General features: G+C 27.1%; 1 long non-coding RNA gene across 1 annotated transcript; it reads left to right on the top strand.

The window, feature by feature from the left end:
* The first annotated feature begins 73 nt into the window (after nucleotides 1-73).
* LOC132947052 (uncharacterized) lies at nucleotides 74-18,758 on the top strand. The gene is made up of 11 exons (XR_009664815.1): nucleotides 74-481; nucleotides 593-743; nucleotides 799-920; nucleotides 985-1,139; nucleotides 3,554-3,679; nucleotides 3,760-3,965; nucleotides 15,731-15,900; nucleotides 16,017-16,092; nucleotides 16,799-16,963; nucleotides 17,059-17,170; nucleotides 17,738-18,758. It is a non-coding gene; the product is annotated as an uncharacterized LOC132947052 (long non-coding RNA).
* Nucleotides 18,759-21,250: the final 2,492 nt, after the last annotated feature.

Below are 21,250 nucleotides of genomic sequence, written 5' to 3'. Positions count from 1 at the left end.
GCTGTGTGTAAGACAAAGATAGTAACATCATTAGTATGTTCCATCTCTTTCTAACATTCCCTTTCAGGCAACACTGCTTGGTGAGTATTCCAGTTATCATATAGTTCAATGGTTCGCTGTCGGCGTCTCGGCGATGATACTACGTTCGATATTAGGTACGAAGATAATAATATTAATATGATAAACTGCTACTATATAATGGTATGTACCGACTTAAATACAAGTTACAAATGAGTGGTGCTCAAGGCAACCGGCAATGCTTATCCTTTACGTGTTGTACCACGATCGTTTACTTGCCAGGCTGATCATCCTATCTCTACTGCTGATGCTCGTGGTTTTCGTTGACTTTTACGTGACTCACCGCAGTCAAAACTTCATCAGGTCGTTCAACAAGAGATCCAACCACGTCGCAGGTTAAACGCCACACTGCCTTGGATGCGACACCGACGACGTCTTCCGAGGTACCCGCTGGTTTAAATAGGTACTTGCAAAATATATTGTTTCATTATGGGGAGAATTATGGTGTAGTGTTTCCCATCGCCATCACGACCCCATGTTAGTCCTCCATGTTGTTTATTAAATTATTTTGCAGGACGATGCTAAAGTGTTGATCCGCAAGTCAACTATGAACATGAGGGTTTCCACTACAAGGTGTTGCTACAATCGAGTGCTGAAGTTAGACCCCAATGTTGAGAAAAAAGTTGCTGTTGAAGAATTTGTCTTACGCTCTATGGATACAACTAGTGAGAACTGTAATTAAAGAATTTGTGGAATGGACTTAACGCGCTTTCTTTTTAGCAGATGAAAATAATGTGAGCAATGACAAAAGCAAAGACGAATATGATAACAAAGAATACTATTTCTTGTGAGTTTAGAGAATAATGGACCCTCCAATATGCTTTCCAGCACGTTCACAACTAGTATGACAATATCCAACTCTTTAAATGTTTCGATTGTTCTATTACTATTTTATTTGTGTTATAGATCTAGACCACTCATTTTTCAGCTCTTGTATACATATTTAGGTGAGTTGTATCTTATGATCTCTATCTACATGTGTTAGAACAGTGTGCAGCTGTTTGTCATGGTTGGTACTTGTGTCCCAAAGATCTAGAGTTATGGCATCCAGCATGCTTCAGGTAAGTTAACTTATTGAGCATTTAAATTATTTTTTTTAAAAACAGTAGGTACTTGTTTATTATTTCCCCGACACTGGAGTGACTGTCCGTTGTACTATGATATTTATTACAATATAATACCGTTTTCAAAAAATTTCAAATAATAATATGTTCATTACAATTAATAGTGGCATAAGTAATAATTTATTTAGGTAATATCTCATAATTACACATGAAAAAAATAAGACAGTCTTATAAAGATCTTTAAATATCATACATTTTATGAATTTTAAGAATATATTTTTGTTGTAAAAATTGAATGCCAATATTAATATTACAAGAAATCAATAAAATTAATTTTTCACAATAATTTATAATTAGCTAACCTTTAAGTAAGATATTATAGAAATATAGAGAAATATCGATCATGAGTATTAAAATCTTAGACATATTAGGTAAAGACCGTTTGCCGATTACTGATGTGAAGTTGCCTGGTAGCAGTGTGATAAATTGTATGCACTGATCAGTAAAGACTAAATACCTAAAAAACTGTAAAAATATTAATTTTATTATACTTTATTTTCTTGATATTTACTGTATAAAAATTCAATTTGTGAGTCATGCTAAATTAGTGAGTTAAGAAGATTAATAATATTACATTTCAAAATTCAAAACTAACTTATCCAATTGTATTTGAAATTGTACAAAGATATTTAACGAATTCTACAGTTTTTATCATTAAATTTAATAACCTTCATTTGATACAATTCAAATTTTTATTTTGACTATCTATTAAGAAGAATTTACGTTCAGAGTTTATGTTGTTAAAAATGGTTCTTTATTTTTTATACTTTGTACATTTGAGAGGTAACCAGCCATACCTATTTATTTGTATTTGTTATAATTTATCGAATTGAATGAATTCTTGACAAAAATATACAAGAAATTAATTAATTTTTTTTTTTATTTGAATAATTGAATATTAGTATTTCTTTTATTTAGATTTAGGCCTGCAAACGTCAACAGTTTAGTCCCGTATGATGGAAATTGGCGACAAATATTCATTGAACAACCCAATGTACTGACAATTTATTGGTCGTTACATAATATGTAAAATAACTCTTCTTTTCTACTTTTTTATTATAGATATTTAAGGCGATAATTTTTTTAAGTATCTTTATTTACATAAAGTTAAACACCACAATAAACATTTACAATATTAATACATATTACTAAATTACTAACAATTACTCTCATATTTATTCAGAGTTATAAATAAATATATTTCTAGGAAATATTTAGCAACTAACTAATCAGAATTTTATTTATACTATTTTATACATTTGTTTTTATTACATTTACAATAATGATTGTGATTTAATCTTATGATGTTTCAATACAAGGAAATTGATCGAAAATTGTTACTGATTTTGATTTTTATATGTATGACAACTGACAATACTTTAAGGGTATTGAACGGACAATCGCGGCGGGGAACTTATTTACTGCATCATGTCCACTGTGCCATTACAGTTTACCTGTTGAACACGATTTTGTCCGATTCAGCGTAGGTTGGCGACCCTTTTGCGGACTTGTGACCGATAAAAACGACAAACCCGAGTGTTTAGTTGTGCAAATTTATCGAATACGCTTTTCCTGTGGACTTAATATTATGAAAAATGTGTAGTTTTTTAATTTAATTAATTGTTAATAAAACTTTATTAAATCATTTACAAGGGACGCAGCCGACCCAAGTTCGATTCCTCGGCCATGGGCGGCATTTTCCTAAGGACAAGTCACGGTGTCCGGAGAACAAGTGCCGCCATCCCCCACCCGGGCATGGCAGATAGCTATGGGTGCCCACTTGAAAATCTGCCAAAAACTACACACACGTGTTTACCAATTAACAGTATCCTCCCCTACAAATAAACAAACAAACAGCTAATTGCCATAGTTGCCGAACTTAAATGATCAATTAAAAAAAAAAAAAAACCCATTTACCTCATTAATTTAGAATAACAAATTATTTATTATATATAATATCATGAACTATGCAATTTAACTGAATATGCTGATGTGGGTGGGTAGCCCACACTATTACGAGTATAAAAACTTATATCACCATTAAACAAATAACTACCTACGTCACCGCAATAACTTATGAAATAATCTATAATAATACCTACAGCAAAAATGTATTGTTTAATATTGTTAATATTGTTAATAATTATTATTTTTGTAAATTATACGTAAGAAGGCCTAAAACTGTATTGTAATAAAACAAAACTATATGCATATTACGAAAATATTTATAAAAACTTATATCCCAACTTAGAACTAATTCTTAATTAGTAATGACGCAACTGTAATAACTTATGAATTATTTATCATCTATTTTTAGACAATAATTCTAAGAAAATAAATTTCTGTTTCAGTTAATTATTAATAGGTGTGGTCCAAGCAAGTGGATATAGAATCTTCTGCTACTGAAAATGAATGTGAAACACCTATATCCAATAAAAAGCATAAGATGAGTTCATCTTCAGATGACAATTATGAAGGTATTATTTTTGTAATTAGAAAGATTTGAATACAATTGGTTAAGTACCTACATAATTTAATTTAAAAAATGTTCATCTAGGTATAAATGTGTCTATTGAATCCATCAGTCATAAAAATGTTGTGTTCCTTATGGAACTGAGTTTTGGACATTACACCGAATTACAGGTAACAAATGATACAGCATCTATTGATCAACAACCATCTCCTGTGTTACAAGCTGAAGCTAGTACATCATTTTCAAGCTCAGCAGTTATCATAAATGCATTCAATGGTGATTTAAACAAGGTAAAAGTGATTTTACTGTAATTAAAGTTACATGTTACTTGTTTTTATTTATGTACATAATTCGATAAGTTTTTCTGTAGACATAATAAGGTTAAAAACTATTTAATTTAAGATAAATGTGTATTCTTAATATTTCTTCTTGAAATGTTAAAGTAGTTCATTACTTACACAAATACTAAAAAAGCATAAAAAGCATGCAATTTTAAATAGGAAAAACTATTTCAGAGTAAATGTTCAGACACAATAATGACAAAAAGTAATATTATATAGGTACTTCTTATAATGTTGTAATATTGAAATATAATTTTTATTATTGGTAGCAGAACTATATACAAGAAAATATTCCGGAATGTGAACCTTATACTCCAAAATTATGTTCTTATCACCATGACAATTTGATGGGTAAAAACCAGGGACTAAGATATACAGGACTAGAAAAGAATGAGCCGGCGGAGTGAGGGGTCTGAGCTAAATGTACAATGGTTCCTTTTCTGTCGCCGGTACAACCGCGACCACTGTGCCATCTATTGGCAAATATTATAAGCCTATAAATAATCCCTATATTAATAAAATGTTACAATATTCAACATAGTTACTGTATGAAATATTAAATAAACTTTAGACGTATTAAACTAATTTTGTTTCTTGAATGTGTATAATATATTTTATTCTAAATAACTTAATCTAAGATATATTATACTTTATTTGTACATATATATTATTAAATTAAGTACAAAATAGGTACTGTATTGACTATATTATTTTATGATAATATATATGTTATACTTTTTTATTACTAATATTTGAATAGTAAATTTATTTATTATAGTTAAGATAAATTACCAAAATGCCTAGGCTATGTAGTGTAGATCAATGTCATATTTTGTAAAACAAAATTAAATGTACATTATTCAATGCACCAAAAGAACTTAATATTTTAACAGCTTGGAACCCAAATGAACATTTTCATAATATTATAACAAAAATAGAAAATTTCTTTCTCAAAGTATTGTAGTATGCCTAGTGTATTTCAGGATACAATTGATGATTTTTTAGAAAATAATACCAGTTTACTAACATTTTCATGTTATGAACATAAAACTGAAATACTAATGTTCATCGTCAGGTATTACATTACCACAAGGATAAGACAGTTCTCAAACATAGAAAATAAAAATCAAAACAAAAGAAATTTGAAAAAGAAAAAAATCTGCTAAATTAGTCATAACTTGAGTAATACATATCATCTCTTTAATTCTTGTTTTCTTAAATTAAATTTATTGTTATTTTTTTTATACATACACAAATATTTGCACAGTATTTGAATTTCGAAGTAGGAATAGGTACCTATAGGTATGAACTTCAAAACAGAATGTTCCATATTCACAACAATTATTGTAATTGTAAATCAAGTATTAACAGGTATGACATACTGTCATACTATAGTTATTAGTTATTACATCAATAAAGTAAAACACTAAAATACAAATATGTAAAAATAATATAATGTATTAACTTCTATTGAATTGAGTAATGATAGGGAAGCATGGAGAACTGCAGCAAACCAATCTAAGGATTGAAGACTAAAAAAAAAAAATTAACTTCTAATACTCTATCTATTATGTGCTGCTTGTAAGATGTAAGTTGTATTGAAATGTTCTCTCAATCACATAAACTTCTTGTCAATTAAGATACATCCTATCGTATATAGGAAAGTCAACTGTACAAGTCAATTTTAGATCTAATTCTTAACTCGATATTATAATACATTTTTTTTTCTATATAGGTTGCAGGTACAATAAATAATAATTACAATTTAATAATTTAACAATTAAATATATTGTAACCATTACAAGTATTATTATGTAATGCACTTCCGTACCTAGATGGCGCTAAGATCAACGTTATACCAACTAACGTTGTACATTGGTTCCATTGACAATGCCGTCGTTTCCAGTCCTGTATATCTTAGTTCATGGTAAAAACTAATGATTTTTACATTCTTCTTGTCAATTGACTAGATTTGTTTAAACAATAAAATATTGTTTTTTTAGATTCTGAGCAAAGCGATTTGATTTTACAAGGATGTGTGCTTTTTTAAAATTTTTTTTTGTGTCTGTCATCACCTTTTAGGCCACCACAATTTCAAACTCTGAATCAGTTTAGGTATTATTTGAATTAGCTTTAATGATTCCTAAAAAACAAAACAAAGTTTAAATAAATAAATGTGTTTATCTTTATGTGTAGATATAGGTACTAAATAATAATTTTAATTTATAATTTAATTACTTCTTAATAGTTTGACAACTTCTGAAGTGCCTATGGAAATAGATATGTTTTTCGCACGACCAGTCCATGTAGTTATTACAGCAAATTCGTTAGTAAATAATTTCTGTAATACTATAGTAATATTGTTTTTGATCCACAACCACCAAAACTTTTGATAAATGATTCCTAAAATTAAATTTCCAACTGTTATACCTATTATATAATGAAGATTAAAAAGTTCTGTATTTTATTTAAATTATATTTAAGTACCAGCTTTGTAACAAAGTCTAACTCATTTGGAATATTAATTTCAATTCATTGGAAGCCATCTTTGTTGTTAATTGGAAACAACGATAAAACATTTGTATCAATGTGCGGATTAGCCATCACAGAATTTAAACTATTGTTTTTGGAGTTACATTCCAGAATTTCAACTTTATACAATAAACGAGTTAACATTAAATTAGAAACTATTATCTCTTTTTTAATATTTAGCTGTTCTATTTGCATATTAGTTAATATTGCAGTGACTGTATGATTCATACTTCCAGCGTCTAAAAAATATATCCGTGAAATAGTAATTAAAAAAAAAACATTTTTTTATTGTTTAAACAAATCTAGTCAATCGACAAGAAGAATGTAAAAAATCTATAGTTTTTATCCATCAAAATGATGGTCATGAAGTTAGCCCCCCCCCCCCCACTTTGGCGGATTCACTTCAAACCAGCGGCAATATTTAGCAAATTAATTGCAAATAATTGCAAATTGGTTTTTAGGATTTGCAAATTTAGTGCACGCTCGCAAACTAAAAAAATGATTTGGGGGGCTAACTTCATGCAGCCCCCCACTTCTTGCGATCCGTTCCAAACCAACGCCAATATTTAGCAAATTAATTGCAAATAATTGCAAATTGGTTTTTAGAATTTGCAAATCAAAATTGGAATTTTGGCGAATTTTCTTACAAATTTGGTCCGCCCCCCCACTTCGTCCGATCCGTTCCAAACCAACGCCAATATTTAGCTAAATAATTGCAAATTGGTTTTTAGAATTTGCAAATCAAAATTGGAATTTTGGCGAATTTTTTTGCAAATTTGGTCAGCCCCCCACTTCGTCCGATCCGTTCCAAACCAACGCTAATATTTAGCAAATTAATTGCAAATAATTGCAAATCGGTTTTTAGAATACGATTATATGATTATATGATTTATTATTTGTATTTTGTTTCTCTTATTTATTACACCATGCTACTAAACAGTCTCGAGCTTCTGTAATATACATTATTTATGCACTATTTATAAATATTTTACTTTTAATAATTTTCAATAAACATAATTTTTACTAATTACTTTTAGTGTTTTGATATTTTGTATTTATAATCCATGATTAGTATATTCAATTTATTGTTTTTATTTAAAATTAATTCAATACTTTAATTTTAATTTTAATTAAATGTATTAATTATTTATGTATAAATCATTGTTATTAATTATTCTTATAACTTTTAGATACCTATACCTAGTAAACCTACATTATTTTAATTAATTATTTTTAGAAATCTTTTTGATCATTATTATTAAATTTAAAAATATTCATAAACATTCATAAACATTATAACAATAATACTAATATATTTTCACCAATTTGCAATTATTTGCAATTAATTTGCTAAATTTAATATTAGCGCTGGTTTGAAACGAATCGGAAAAAGTTGGGGGCTGTGTGTATTAAATAAAAAATCTATATTTGATAAAACCATTAAAAATCAAAAAAAAAAAAATCAGTATTTAATTAAAAAATCTGTATTTAATAAAAATCTATATTTGATAAAAAAATCGATATAAAATATATATTTGTTAAAAGAATCTATGTTTAATAAAAAATCTGTATTTAATAAAATGATCAATGCTAATAAAAACTAAAAATTAAAGTGACTAAAGATATATAATATATTAAATATAATAATTATAATGATTCAAAATGATAAATTTCTGTTTTAAATATTTTTTAATCATTTATTGTAGACAATTTTATTTATTAAATTTGTAAATATTATTTTATATGATTTTTTAAAATTATATTATTTATTTAATAAATTTTGACTAATTATTATGTTTTTTATTAGTTTCATATTTCCACATTAATTTTATAAATTATTTCTGAGCCATTTTTGGCCATTTTAAAAAAAATATATTTTTCGTTAATTATTAATATTATACAGAATTGTACCTACTAATTATTTTGTAAATTACAATTTACATTTGCAAATTCTAAAAACTGATTTGCAATTATTTGCAATTAATTTTCTAAACATTGACCTTGGTAAAAATAAATTGTTTTATCAAATTTAGATTTTTTTTATTAAACAGATTTTTATTAAATACAGATTTTTTTATAAAATACTGTTTTTTTTTGAATTTTTATGGTTTTATCAAATATAGAATTTTTATTGATTTTTTTTCAAATATACCTAAATCTTTTTATCAATTACATATTTTTTTATTTAATACAGAATTTTTATGGATTTTTTTTTCAAATTTAGATTTCTTTTTTAAAATACAGATTATTTTAAAAATAAACTGTCTTATCAAATTTAGGTTTTTTTATTAAATATAGATTTTTTATCAAACAGATTTTTTTAAGATTTTAATTTTACTAAGAATTTTTATACAATAAGATTATTTTATCAAACATATTTTAATTAATATTTTTATATTTTTACCCAATTTTTTTTTTATCAAATATGGTTTTTTATTGATTTTACATTTTTATTAGTTTTTTATTGCTTTTTTATTTAACAGATTTTTTTTAGAATTTAATTCAATTTAGATTTTTTGTAAAAATATAAATTGAATACAAATCTGTTTGATGGAAAATTCATAATTTAAAAAATCTAGTCTAAAAAAATGTATCTGTTGGATAAAAATCAATAAAAATCTGTATTTCAAGGAAAATTAATAAAAAAAAAAATCGATTTTTGATAAAAAAATTTCGCCAAAATTCCAATTTTGATTTGCAAATTCTAAAAACCAATTTGCAATTATTTGCAATTAATTTGCTAAATATTGCCGCTGGTTTGAAGTGAATCCGCCAAAGTGGGGGGGGGGCTAACTTCATGACCATATCAAATTGTCATGGCGATAAGAACTTTATGTTGGAGTATAAGGTTCACATTCCGGACTATTTTCTTGTGTATAATTCTGCTACCAATAATAAAAATGATATTTCAATATTACAACATTATAAGAAGTACCTATATAATATTACTTTTTTGTCATTATTGAGTCTTAACACTTACTCAGAAAAAAGTAGAAAGGAAGATTATACTAGTTGTGAACGTGCTGGAAAGCATATTGGAGGGTCCATTATTCTCCAAACTCACAAGAAATACTATTCTTTGTTATCATATTCGTCTTTGCTTTTGTCATTGCTCACATTATTTTCATCTGCTAAAAAGAAAACGCTAGTTGTACTCTAGTAATATTGTTTTTTGATCCACAACCACCAACGCTTTTAATAAATGATTCCTAGAATTAATTTTCAAACTGTTATGCCTACTATAAAATCAAGATTAAAAGTTCTGTATTTGATTTAAATTATATTTAAGTACCAGCTTTGTAACATAGTCCAATTCATTCAGAATATTATTTTTAATTGATTGGAAGCCATCTTTGTTGTTGGAAATGACACATTTATGTTGCTCAGCTTTTAATACGTTTTTAAAATGCCTTGCTGAAAAAGTAGATAGTTTTTTTATATATACTATTCTACGAAAACCACATGTCATGAAAGAAACGATTTGTTTTTATTTATTTTAAGCGTTATGCATGGAAGTTATAATATGAATATAAGATGTAACCAAAAGTTTATGTTTTGTAAGGACCGTGGTATAGATTTCAGTATAAATAATAATTATTATATTAAAATAAAATAAGAATAAAAAAACCATCGTAAGCAATAGCCAATAATTATTATAGCCCACGGTCTTTGATTATTATCTCCAATTGGCGATAGAAAGTTTATAGAAACGTAAAAATCATAAAAAATTGTACGTTTAATAATTTAATAAGTTATAAACGAAAAAGTGCGAACTTTTTAATGGAAATTTATATTGAATTCAGAATTACGATAGCCGCGGTCGTCGTCGTCGCATCAGTGTTACCAATGTTACCAACAATACTACCGCTCTGATAGATTATTTTGTGAATACTCAATATTTAATAACGATAAAAATTAGTGATATCGCACCATTAACCCTTCGTTAACTACGTGTAAAAATGGGTAAGTAAAAGAAATATAAGATCTTTAAGCACTATAAAGATGTGATATCATGAAAAAATGCTAAGAATATTGAATTTAAGTAAAATTATTATTCACTTGGCTATGAATTATTTAGAATAGTATAGTATTTATGAATATTAATTATTATATTTTTTAAATAATAATAAGTTATATTTTAATAGTTCTTCTCTCCTTCGCCATTTAATTATTTTGTTCATCACACTTTGTACTTTTAAGAATTAATTCCTCGCTAAGTAAATAAATTATTGAAACAAAATAAGTTTACTTAAATTCAATATAATTTGCACTTGTTCATGATATCATATCTTTATAGTGCTTAAAGATCTTATATTTTTTTTACTTACTCATTTTTACACGTAGTTTACGAAAGGCTTTTTTTGTGATACTATGATGTATCCACCGTCGGCGTGCGCCGCCACTTATAGTAGCGTGCAGCCGCCCACCAACAACACAACTACTACGGTGCAACAATAAGTGAGTCTTGTAAAACGAGCGGTCACGTAAAATAAATATTTCCACAGGCGCGCGCACATGCACACGATCGTTTCACCCTACGGCGTCCACAGCAGCATGTATACTGTTGCAGTAGTAGTATCTATAGTGGTGGTAGTTGTTGTAGTAGTAGTAGCAGTAGTAGGAAGCCTTCAGCGTTCGCGGCGCGCGTTATTATTTTATACGATAGGTATCGTATTATTTTCATTATTATACGCAGTCACAGATATCTATATAGGGTAGTATAGAAGTCTGTGTACGCGGTACATCGTGTTCAATAACAGTGTTGAGCTCAGATAACAAATACAAATATCTACACATAAGACACAGATAAAGAAAAAAATATTATTTTTATCTTAATAATGACAAATATAAAACGTTATTATTTAGATGATAAAATAGATAAATTAAAATTTTTAAATATCGCGTGAGCAAAACAAATAATATTATAGGTGAACATGATTAATTGCGTGTAAATAAAATATCATATTTCAAGATCTGACTTAATGAATTAAATGTACTTCAGTTTTTATTAATAAATATTTACCAGCATCACGTTTTGATAATACTTTAATTCAGGGACTGGACTGGACCAAAACCTTTTGAAAATCTTGGAACCGAAACTAGACTGGAACCCTTAATTACATTTTTTTAGGAACCGAAACCGAAACCTATATTTTAATGTAGAGGTTATTTTGGGTTTTTCGGTTCCAAAATCCAATAGATATTTTATCTACAATAACAGTAGTAGTTATAACATAAGTTAATAAGTTGTTTATTACTAATTACTAATCTATACTTATATATAAAGCTGTAGAGTTTGTGTGTTTGAACGTGCTAATCTCTAGAACTACTGGTTCAAATTGAAAAATTATTTTTATGTTGGATAGTCCATTCATCAAGGAAGGCCATTTTTTATGGGCCATGAAGTGCGCAAGATCAGCTATATTATATATAAATTAATGTTTGTGTGCAGATCCCTGTGAAGAAGATAGTCTAATTTAAGAAGGGTTAAATTTGTTTTTTTAGTCATCGGATTTTAGTAAGGTTAGGTTAGGTTAGGATAGGATTATGTATTAATTGATTAATATAATCAAAATGAAATAAAATATAATCAAAATAAACTTGGTATAACTTTGATACTTTAGTGTTAAATCATACACTTACGTACAAACAGCACTGGATCCACGATCTACCGCAGGAGAAGATTGCCTAACTGATAATATACTGCTGCAAACCAGCATTTTTATTCCTGGTAACAGAAAAATTAAGATAAATTTTGAACACCGTACACTGAATATTAAATAACGAATTGAACATATTTGAGTCATATAGAGTTGGTACATTTAACGGGCAACGAAGTGCACAGGATCAGCTAGTAATAAAATATATTATATATATTATATTGTATATTATTATATTATATACATCTGTCTATTATCAAAGCGCATTGTGTTGAAATATGCGGTTTATAAAGCGGTGGAGTCTTTTGGTGAGTGGGCAGAGAATTTCCCCCCGTCTCGTTTTAAATTCATTGAGATAGACGTAATGACCATTTTTATCGTTTTGAAAAAATATAATATTATGTGGATAGGAACTGAGAAAATAATTGTGTGATTATACGTGAATATAAATGTAGTATACAGGTATGCGGGCATATTGTAGTAATAATTATTAATTAATAAATACTAATAATTAATAAGTAATAATTATTAAGTAATATGATATTATATTATTATAATTTATATTGACATAGATACAAATCACAAGAACATAATATTAGGTACTAAATATTTTCGCCATAAATAAGTTATTTTTTAATTAAAGCTGATTAGGATATGTTTACATATTGGCTATTTCCTGTGTTTAATAATATTTATGATTTTTATTATTTGAAATTATTAAATTATTAATTATAAACTTTTTTAATGGCTAAGTATATAGATAAAAAAATTATAATAACTTAACTTAAGTTAATAAGTTAATTGAAAATGTTCATTTAACTTTTAACATCTATGAGTTAAAAAAAAATAGGTTAAATGTTAACTTTAAACTTTTTAAAATGTTTTCTATCAAGTTAACTTAACTTAGTTAAAAATTATTATTGTTTTGCCCAGGCTTACTATTACGTATTCCTTTTGAATTGAGAGACAAGCGTTTTTTCTAATTTTAGATCCTGAGCAGAGCGAGGGATCTACTGGTTTTACAGTGGTGTTTATTTTTATTTGTTTATTTTTTATCCTATATACGAAATTTCTACCAGAAGGAGCTAGAGCTTCGATTTCGACTTATAGTATTTTATCTTTTAGTTAATTAGATCAAGATATTACTTTAAAGAGGTCATTTTTCGTTTTTCTCAATAGTTATTTAACGCCACCGACAAATTACAAGAAACCCATAGACCTATAAAATAGGTCTATGAAAAAACAGCTTATAATGGTATTTTAATTTTTTACGCTTTGCTTATCACCATAGAAACGAATAAAAATAAAAATAATGATATTAGTTATTTTGTTATAATTTATAATATTAATTCAACTTAGGGCCCGAGATATTACCCCCGGGCGGCCGGGCCCGGGTTTTTTTACAACAATTTCCTTTTTTACAATAATATTATCAAATATACTTGGTAATATCATAGGCTGACTGACCGTTTTCGCTCAGAATCGTTTCTCTAATACAATGATATTATATAATTGAATTCAAATTTAACACTATCCATTACAGTGACCCTCTTATAACCTACTGAACAGCAGAGCGACATCCACTTACCCACCTTTTTTATTTTGCATAATATGTTGAGATTTCTTGTTAATATTTGGATGCCCATATTTTACATCTTATATATCTTTCCATATATTTTAGTTATTCGTAACAATGTATTCATTACAGTTTAATGTCAGTATCAGAAAATGTATTTAAATAATGTTTAATACTTAGGTACTCTGTTTAAATGGGTGTGGTGACGGTATATGTAAATTGCAGTTATACACAGTAATTTTAAAAACATTGGCGTGGCCAAATTTTATTTTATTGCTACTGTTAGTAATAATTCATACTGTTTGCATTAGAAACTCTGAAACTGATTACTTCTAATTATTTATTTGGCTTAATTCAGTTTGAAGGTAGGATTAACAAACATCTTTTGATTCTTGGACTTAGTCCGAGTACTGGACGTAACTGTAATATACTAGAAAATAAAATAAACATTAATTTAATTTAAATCTTATTTTATGAACATTTTTAATATAATGTATTTAGTGTTATTAAATAAACTTGAGTATATCCTATTAGTTGAATATGCTACTTTCAACTAGGAAGTAAGAATCATAAACACAAAATTGATTCTACAGAATCAAAAAATACTATTATTATTAATCATATTTTAGGGTTCTTATTTTAAATGCATAGGTATGTAATGATATTTTAAAACATAAATGCACACTTTCTTAATAAATGTACAGCAAATTTAAGAACATGATTAGAATAGGTTAAGTTAGAAACTTAGGTTACTAACATAAGCTATAACAACTTACATTTTTAATTAATAAGATTATGTTAGGTTAGTAACTAGGCAACTAACCTAACATGACCAAACTCCTAATTTCAACTTTTATGTATCGAAATACTCAATGTAAATATTCTGCTTTCAAAGATGATATTAAAACTAAATATTGTAATTTTAAAAAAAGGTGTGTACGTGGATGTCGCTCTGATGTACAATAGTTTACAAGTGCGATACAGTATAATGGATGATATAAAATTTGAATCCAATGATATAATAATATCATTGTACACGAAAAACGATTCTGAGCGGTGACGGCTTGTCAGTGTTGATATTTTATTTTATATTTATATTGTTATTACTTATTCTTAATACGGTAGCCAGTAAGTTGAATTAAAATTATAAAATTACAACAAAATTCGCTGAATAAGAAATCAAATGAATATCCAATGTTGTAAAAATGTTGCCTCCTTATCTCTAATCTTCATGATTGTAATAAACACGAAATGATATTATACAATATAGTAAAAGTAAATGATAATATTCATAATTCATATTATCAAACTTCGTAGGTAAAGAATTTTTTCTCAAATAAAACCATCAACAAGTTAAAAATTATTTACGAAATATGTGCTATTGGCGAGCCACGAAGTATACTTTTGAGTATTATTTACTTCAATATTTACTTCAAAAACTGCCACTGGTATGTAATATATAATATGTATACTCGATAAAGAGTCGAAAATAATACTTCGTACTTCAACTTACGTATGTTCTGGTAGAAAATTGAGTATAGTTTCTATAAGCTTTCTATCGCCAATAGGCTGTATTAATCAAGGACCGTGGGCTATAATAATTATTGGCTATTGTATAGGCTTACGATGGTTTTCTTTTTTTTTTTTTGGCAACCACCAATCAAACGCTGTTGACTTTTCGACAACAACAATTATTATAAAATATAATATAGTGATATTATAGTCATCTCGTCCGTGTTATCACCGTCGTTTTTATTATTGATTTTCTCTACGTCATTCACCGTTCGCTGTCGGCATCTCGGCGACGATACTACGATCATACTAGTTAAAAATAATTAATAATAATATTATAATTATAATAATAAACTGCTACTAACTGTGTGGTGCTGAAGGCGACCGGCAATGCTTATCCTTTACGAGTTGTACAACGATCGCTTACTTGCCAGGCTGATCATCCTATCTCCACTGCTTATGCTCGTGGTTTTCGTCGACTTTTACGTGACTCACCGCATTCAAAACTTCACAAGTCGTTTAACAAGATATCCAACCACATCGCAGGTTAAACGCCACATCGCCGTGGATGCAACGCCGACAACGTCTTCCGAGTTACCCGCAGGTTTAAATACTTGCAAAAATATTGTTTCGTTACGGGGAGAGTTACGGTGTAGTGTTTACTATCGCCATCACGACCCCATGTTAGTCCGCAATGTTGTTTATTAAATTATTTTGCAGGACGATGCTAAAGTGTTGATCCGCAAGTCGACTATGAACATGAAAGTTTCCACTACGAGGTGTTGCTAACACAAAGGTAATATCCCGTTAGTTTGTTTACCCATCAACATAACCGATATAGTCGTATTAGACAATATGCATAATGTTTGCTTAGGTGTAGTAAAAAGATTAATAGAAATTTGGGTTAGGGAAGAAACAATTTAGGTTGGTAAAAAAAAAAAAAAAGATAAAATAAATAATGAATTAAAAAATTTAAAACCCTATGTATTATTAAAGTTATGTTGCCTACCAAGGACATTAGATGAAATAGAGTACTAACTATAAAACTAAGTACATTTTTATTATACACTGGTCAAATTGTTTTAAAAGGTAATTTAAAAAAAAAGATCTACTTTCATTTCTTATATTAGACATTTAAATTAGAATTTTAATTTGTGCAGAAACCTGTTATAAACACAATGAATTAGCATTTCGGTTCCTTATAAAATTTGTGAATGATTTTGCTACCTTATATGGCTTTTATTTAATAAAATATAATGTCTATAGCTTTGTTAAATTACCAATGTTTGTGCTTAAACATGGTAAACTAGACAATTTTAGCTGTTTCCGATATGAAAACTATTTACAAGACTTAAAAAAATCAATCTAATCTATTGAATACCCATTGCGTCCATGAGTTGGACTTTGTTACAAAGCTGGTACTTAAATATAATTTAAATAAAATACAGAACTTTTTAATCTTCATTATATAATAGGTATAACAGTTGGAAATTTAATTTTAGGAATCATTTATCAAAAGTTTTGGTGGTTGTGGATCAAAAACAATATTACTATAGTATTACAGAAATTATTTACTAACGAATTTGCTGTAATAACTACATGGACTGGTCGTGCGAAAAACATATCTATTTCCATAGGCACTTCAGAAGTTGTCAAACTATTAAGAAGTAATTAAATTATAAATTAAAATTATTATTTAGTACCTATATCTACACATAAAGATAAACACATTTATTTATTTAAACTTTGTTTTGTTTTTTAGGAATCATTAAAGCTAATTCAAATAATACCTAAACTGATTCAGAGTTTGAAATTGTGGTGGCTAATTGGCTAAGACATGCCAATACTCGTATGAATAGATCAAAATAAATGAGGTATATAAATTATAAACTAGTTACAAATCTTCAATTATAACAAAAATTACTTATTGGGTTATTTAGGGCTGTATTCTTTGTTGATGCTTAAGAATAAGTATTGCTTAAGCTAAAATTATGGCACAAATGAGATTCATAAATGAGACTTTGGCTTAAGAAAAGAAAAAGTATTACTTAAATTAAGGTTGGTTGCGACCTACCTTATGCATTGCTTTTAGTTATTATCACAAATTTTTATTTTTTAAATTTTCAAAAGTGGCTTAAGTAATACTTATTCTAAAGCTTCGACTTTAAAATATGGCCCTCAGTATTTTTAGTATTTTTCTATTTGTACTATAATTTATTTTACATAATTAAAATTGTTAAATATGTATCATAAACATAAAATATTGTACTTTTTAATTTAATTTTTGTCGTAATGATATATAATGGTATAAGTAAATTTATACTTAAAGTTGTACCAAAATCAAAATATATAACTTAAGGGAATTAGAGACTTTAGTTAATAGGGAAACTGTTTTAAAATATTTTAAAAAAATTAATAATAATGATTAACTTGTTTTTCAGGTTCAAGAAGTATATAAAAAAAAGCTATTTACTGTTGTGTGATAAATTGTATGCATTGGTCAGTAAAGACTAAAAAGGCAATAGTAAATAAATACCTAAAAAACTGTTAAAATACTAATTTTATTATACTTTATTTTCTTGATATTTACTGTATAAAAATTCAATTTGTGAGTCACACTAAATTAGTGAGTTATGAAGATTAATAATATTACATTTCAAAATTCAAAACTAACTTATCTACTTGTATTTGAAATTGTACAAAGATATTTAACGAATTCTACAGTTTTTTATTATTAAATTTAATAACCTTCATTTGATACAATTCAAATTTTTATTTTTATTTCGACTATCTATTAAAAAGAATTTACGTTCAGAGTTTATGTTGTTAATAATGGTTCATTATTTTTTATACTTTGTACATTTGAGAGGTAACCAGCTATACCTATTTATTTTTATTTGTTATAATTTATCGAATTGAATGAATTTTCGACAAAAATATACAATAAATAAATAAATTTTTTTTTTATTTATTTGAATAATTGATTATTAGTATTTCTTTTATTTAGATTTAGGCCTGCAAACGTCAACAGTTTAGTCCCGTATGATGGAAATTGGCGACAAATATTCATTGAACAACCCAATGTACTGACAATTTATTGGTCGTTACATATGTAAAATAACTCATGTACAAAAATATAAAGAATCTTTCAGAAGCGACACTAATGAATTTACTATTGTACCATTATCATCCTTTAAAATTGGTGTGTACACCATTGACACCGCTAAAATGTCTGAATTGTTTTGTGCAAATTTAACTAAAATTAAATACAATTTTTTTTTTCGATGTCAAACAATTTAGCAATGATTTTTTTCTTTGAATCATGCAATAAATTATGTTATTTATATTTTGTTTTAATTTTTTGTAAAATCAAGTTGATTATACATTAAAGAATTAAAATTTTTATTTTATTTTTTATTTATTTGTATTTATATTATGTTAGTACTAAAATACTTATAATTGTTAAATGTTTTCCATAATAAATTGTTATTCATTTCTAAAAAATTGTTTTTTATTAGTATTTATTATAAAAAGTTTAATGTTTTAAATGAGTTTGTATGCCTCTTATGTTTTTAATAAAACATTCATATTACAGTAATTTGAAACATTACATGGATGTATTGAGACAAGATTACTTTTAAACATTTTGACAACCTCAATTGGTGTTATAGAGATGTAATTATTTTACGTTTATAAAATATTGATGTGTAACGTTTGAAAGGAAGGTAAAAAGAAATGTTATTAATAGATATCTTAAAGATATCATTGTGGAGTAAAAACCGTTTAAGAGATGTTATTCATACGTGTATGCAACACAATCTATGACGTTCCGTGTATCTAAAAAACATCCCAGTAACATTGGTGGGACAAATTATTGTTCAGTGGGTTCCTTAATAAAAATTTTACAAAATGACATTTTTGCAAATTACAGTCAATATATCTTGTAAATAATTTGAACATTAAATAAATATAAAAACGGTGGGCAGGTGGGTGTTTCTCTGCTGTACAGTAAGTTACAAGTGGCTTACTGTAATGGACAGAGTTAAATTTGAATTTAATGTTATAATGTCATTGTATAAAAAAAAACGATTCTGAGCGAAGACGGTCAGTCAGCCTATTATATTAGTAAGTGTATTTGATGATATTATTGTGAATAAAGTAATTAATATATAACCTATATACGTGGAACCTTGTTTTAAATTTTCAAACCTTAGCTACAAAAGGTGAACATTTTATACATTTTTAACTATAAAATAATTATGAAACTTTAAATTTGATAGCTTTTAAATTTAAAAACTTAAAATGCTTATAAAAAAAAATTGTGCCTATGTATTTTTAATATTTTTAACTGATATTGTAACAATCTATCTGGACCCTTGTATTAAATTTTCACGATTTTTTGGTCAAATAAATAAAACTATTGGTATTCATAGAAAAAATAAATAAATTTTAAATTTTAAATTGTCTGTAAACAGCTCAAAACGAGTCAAAATATTTTGAAAATTTTAGGAATAAGTATAGGACTAGTTCCTAGTCACATTTTGAATTCAAGTCGGTACGGGACAATCTTGATAAATCGACCTAAAACTTGTTGTACCTAGTTATGCACAGATTAAGAAAATTAGACAAATAAAAATGAAAATTTTTTTTCAATTATTAAATGAGGATCATAATGGGTATGAACACGTATATTCCCTTACGAAAAAAATATACTCACACGATAAAAATTATTATGAATACAAATTGGCTTTCCACTTAATTCATACTTAGGAGTGCAGACAATTTACACGGTGTTAGTGCTTAAAAATGTGTTAAGTAAAATGTCTAATCCAACTTTTAATTGAATCCAGTCCATGTATTATGTACAAAATCTAATTCAATTTACGTACCTATAATAATATGTGGACATATTATACATAATACATAGACTGGATTCTACAATGTAGATCGTACGATTGTATTTTTTCGTGAAGGAACTTACATATATGTAACCGCTTACCCACTATGTTTCTTGTGAGAAATTACTAAGCTTCTGTAAGTATACTCTAAACAGTAATATTAAAGGTCCCGCGTCATTGGTATTCAAAACCATAGTATAATATCGTAATGTCAGTGCGTCTGCATCGCAACGAAAATCAGTTGCTAATTATAGAAGTAAAATGCAGCTGCGATAAATATGAATTAATATATTCTATTCAAAGCTCATTGCAATTTATTATAGGTATTAACTTGTCAATAAATTATTTATTATTATTAATTATTATCATCTATTAAGAAAAGAGTAGTATTTGCTAGTTAAAAAAAATAACCACCAAATGTCCACTTATGTAGTACTTGTATACAATATTGTATATTATATTTAAGTTTTTAGTCAAATCATATTTTAGTATAATTTAAATTCAAACACAATATCAGATATAGCAACAGATAGGTGACTGTAATTAGAGTTAAGTGTTAAAAATGTCGTTGTATAAAATATAATAGTATACACAAAATGTCCCAGAATCAATATTTATGAATTAGGTCCTTACAAATAAATAACTAAACTCAATATATATATTTGTAATTCAATATTAATAATGAGTTTATTACCTAGTACAAGCGTGTAGTGTGCGTGTCTACCGTGTCCTACAAGACATGTGTCTTCTGCGTATGTTGTGTGGCATGTCTCCAGAAATGCCAGTGTTAACCCTGAGGCAATTTAAGTTCAAAAAGGTCACCTATAGTTACACCTAAATTTGGAGAGCAATTTGAGTGTCACCTACAGCATAATATAGTAGAAGAGTATCGGAAATCCTAAAGGGTTGCGTGGTGGTGAAGCTATCCACTTCCATGTTCATGATTCAGTAACTTATCCCCCCCCCCCTTAAAGATTTCCAAAATACGCTACTGAACATATCTCACTACTGTATTTCTAAAATGTACATATGAATACTGTGATTGTAACCAGTAAT

This window comes from Metopolophium dirhodum, chromosome 6, assembly GCF_019925205.1.
Source record: "Metopolophium dirhodum isolate CAU chromosome 6, ASM1992520v1, whole genome shotgun sequence".
In the NCBI taxonomy this organism is placed as follows: domain Eukaryota; kingdom Metazoa; phylum Arthropoda; class Insecta; order Hemiptera; family Aphididae; genus Metopolophium; species Metopolophium dirhodum.
Note: the sequence above shows the minus strand (reverse complement) of the source record. Positions and strands in the feature narration are given on the sequence as shown.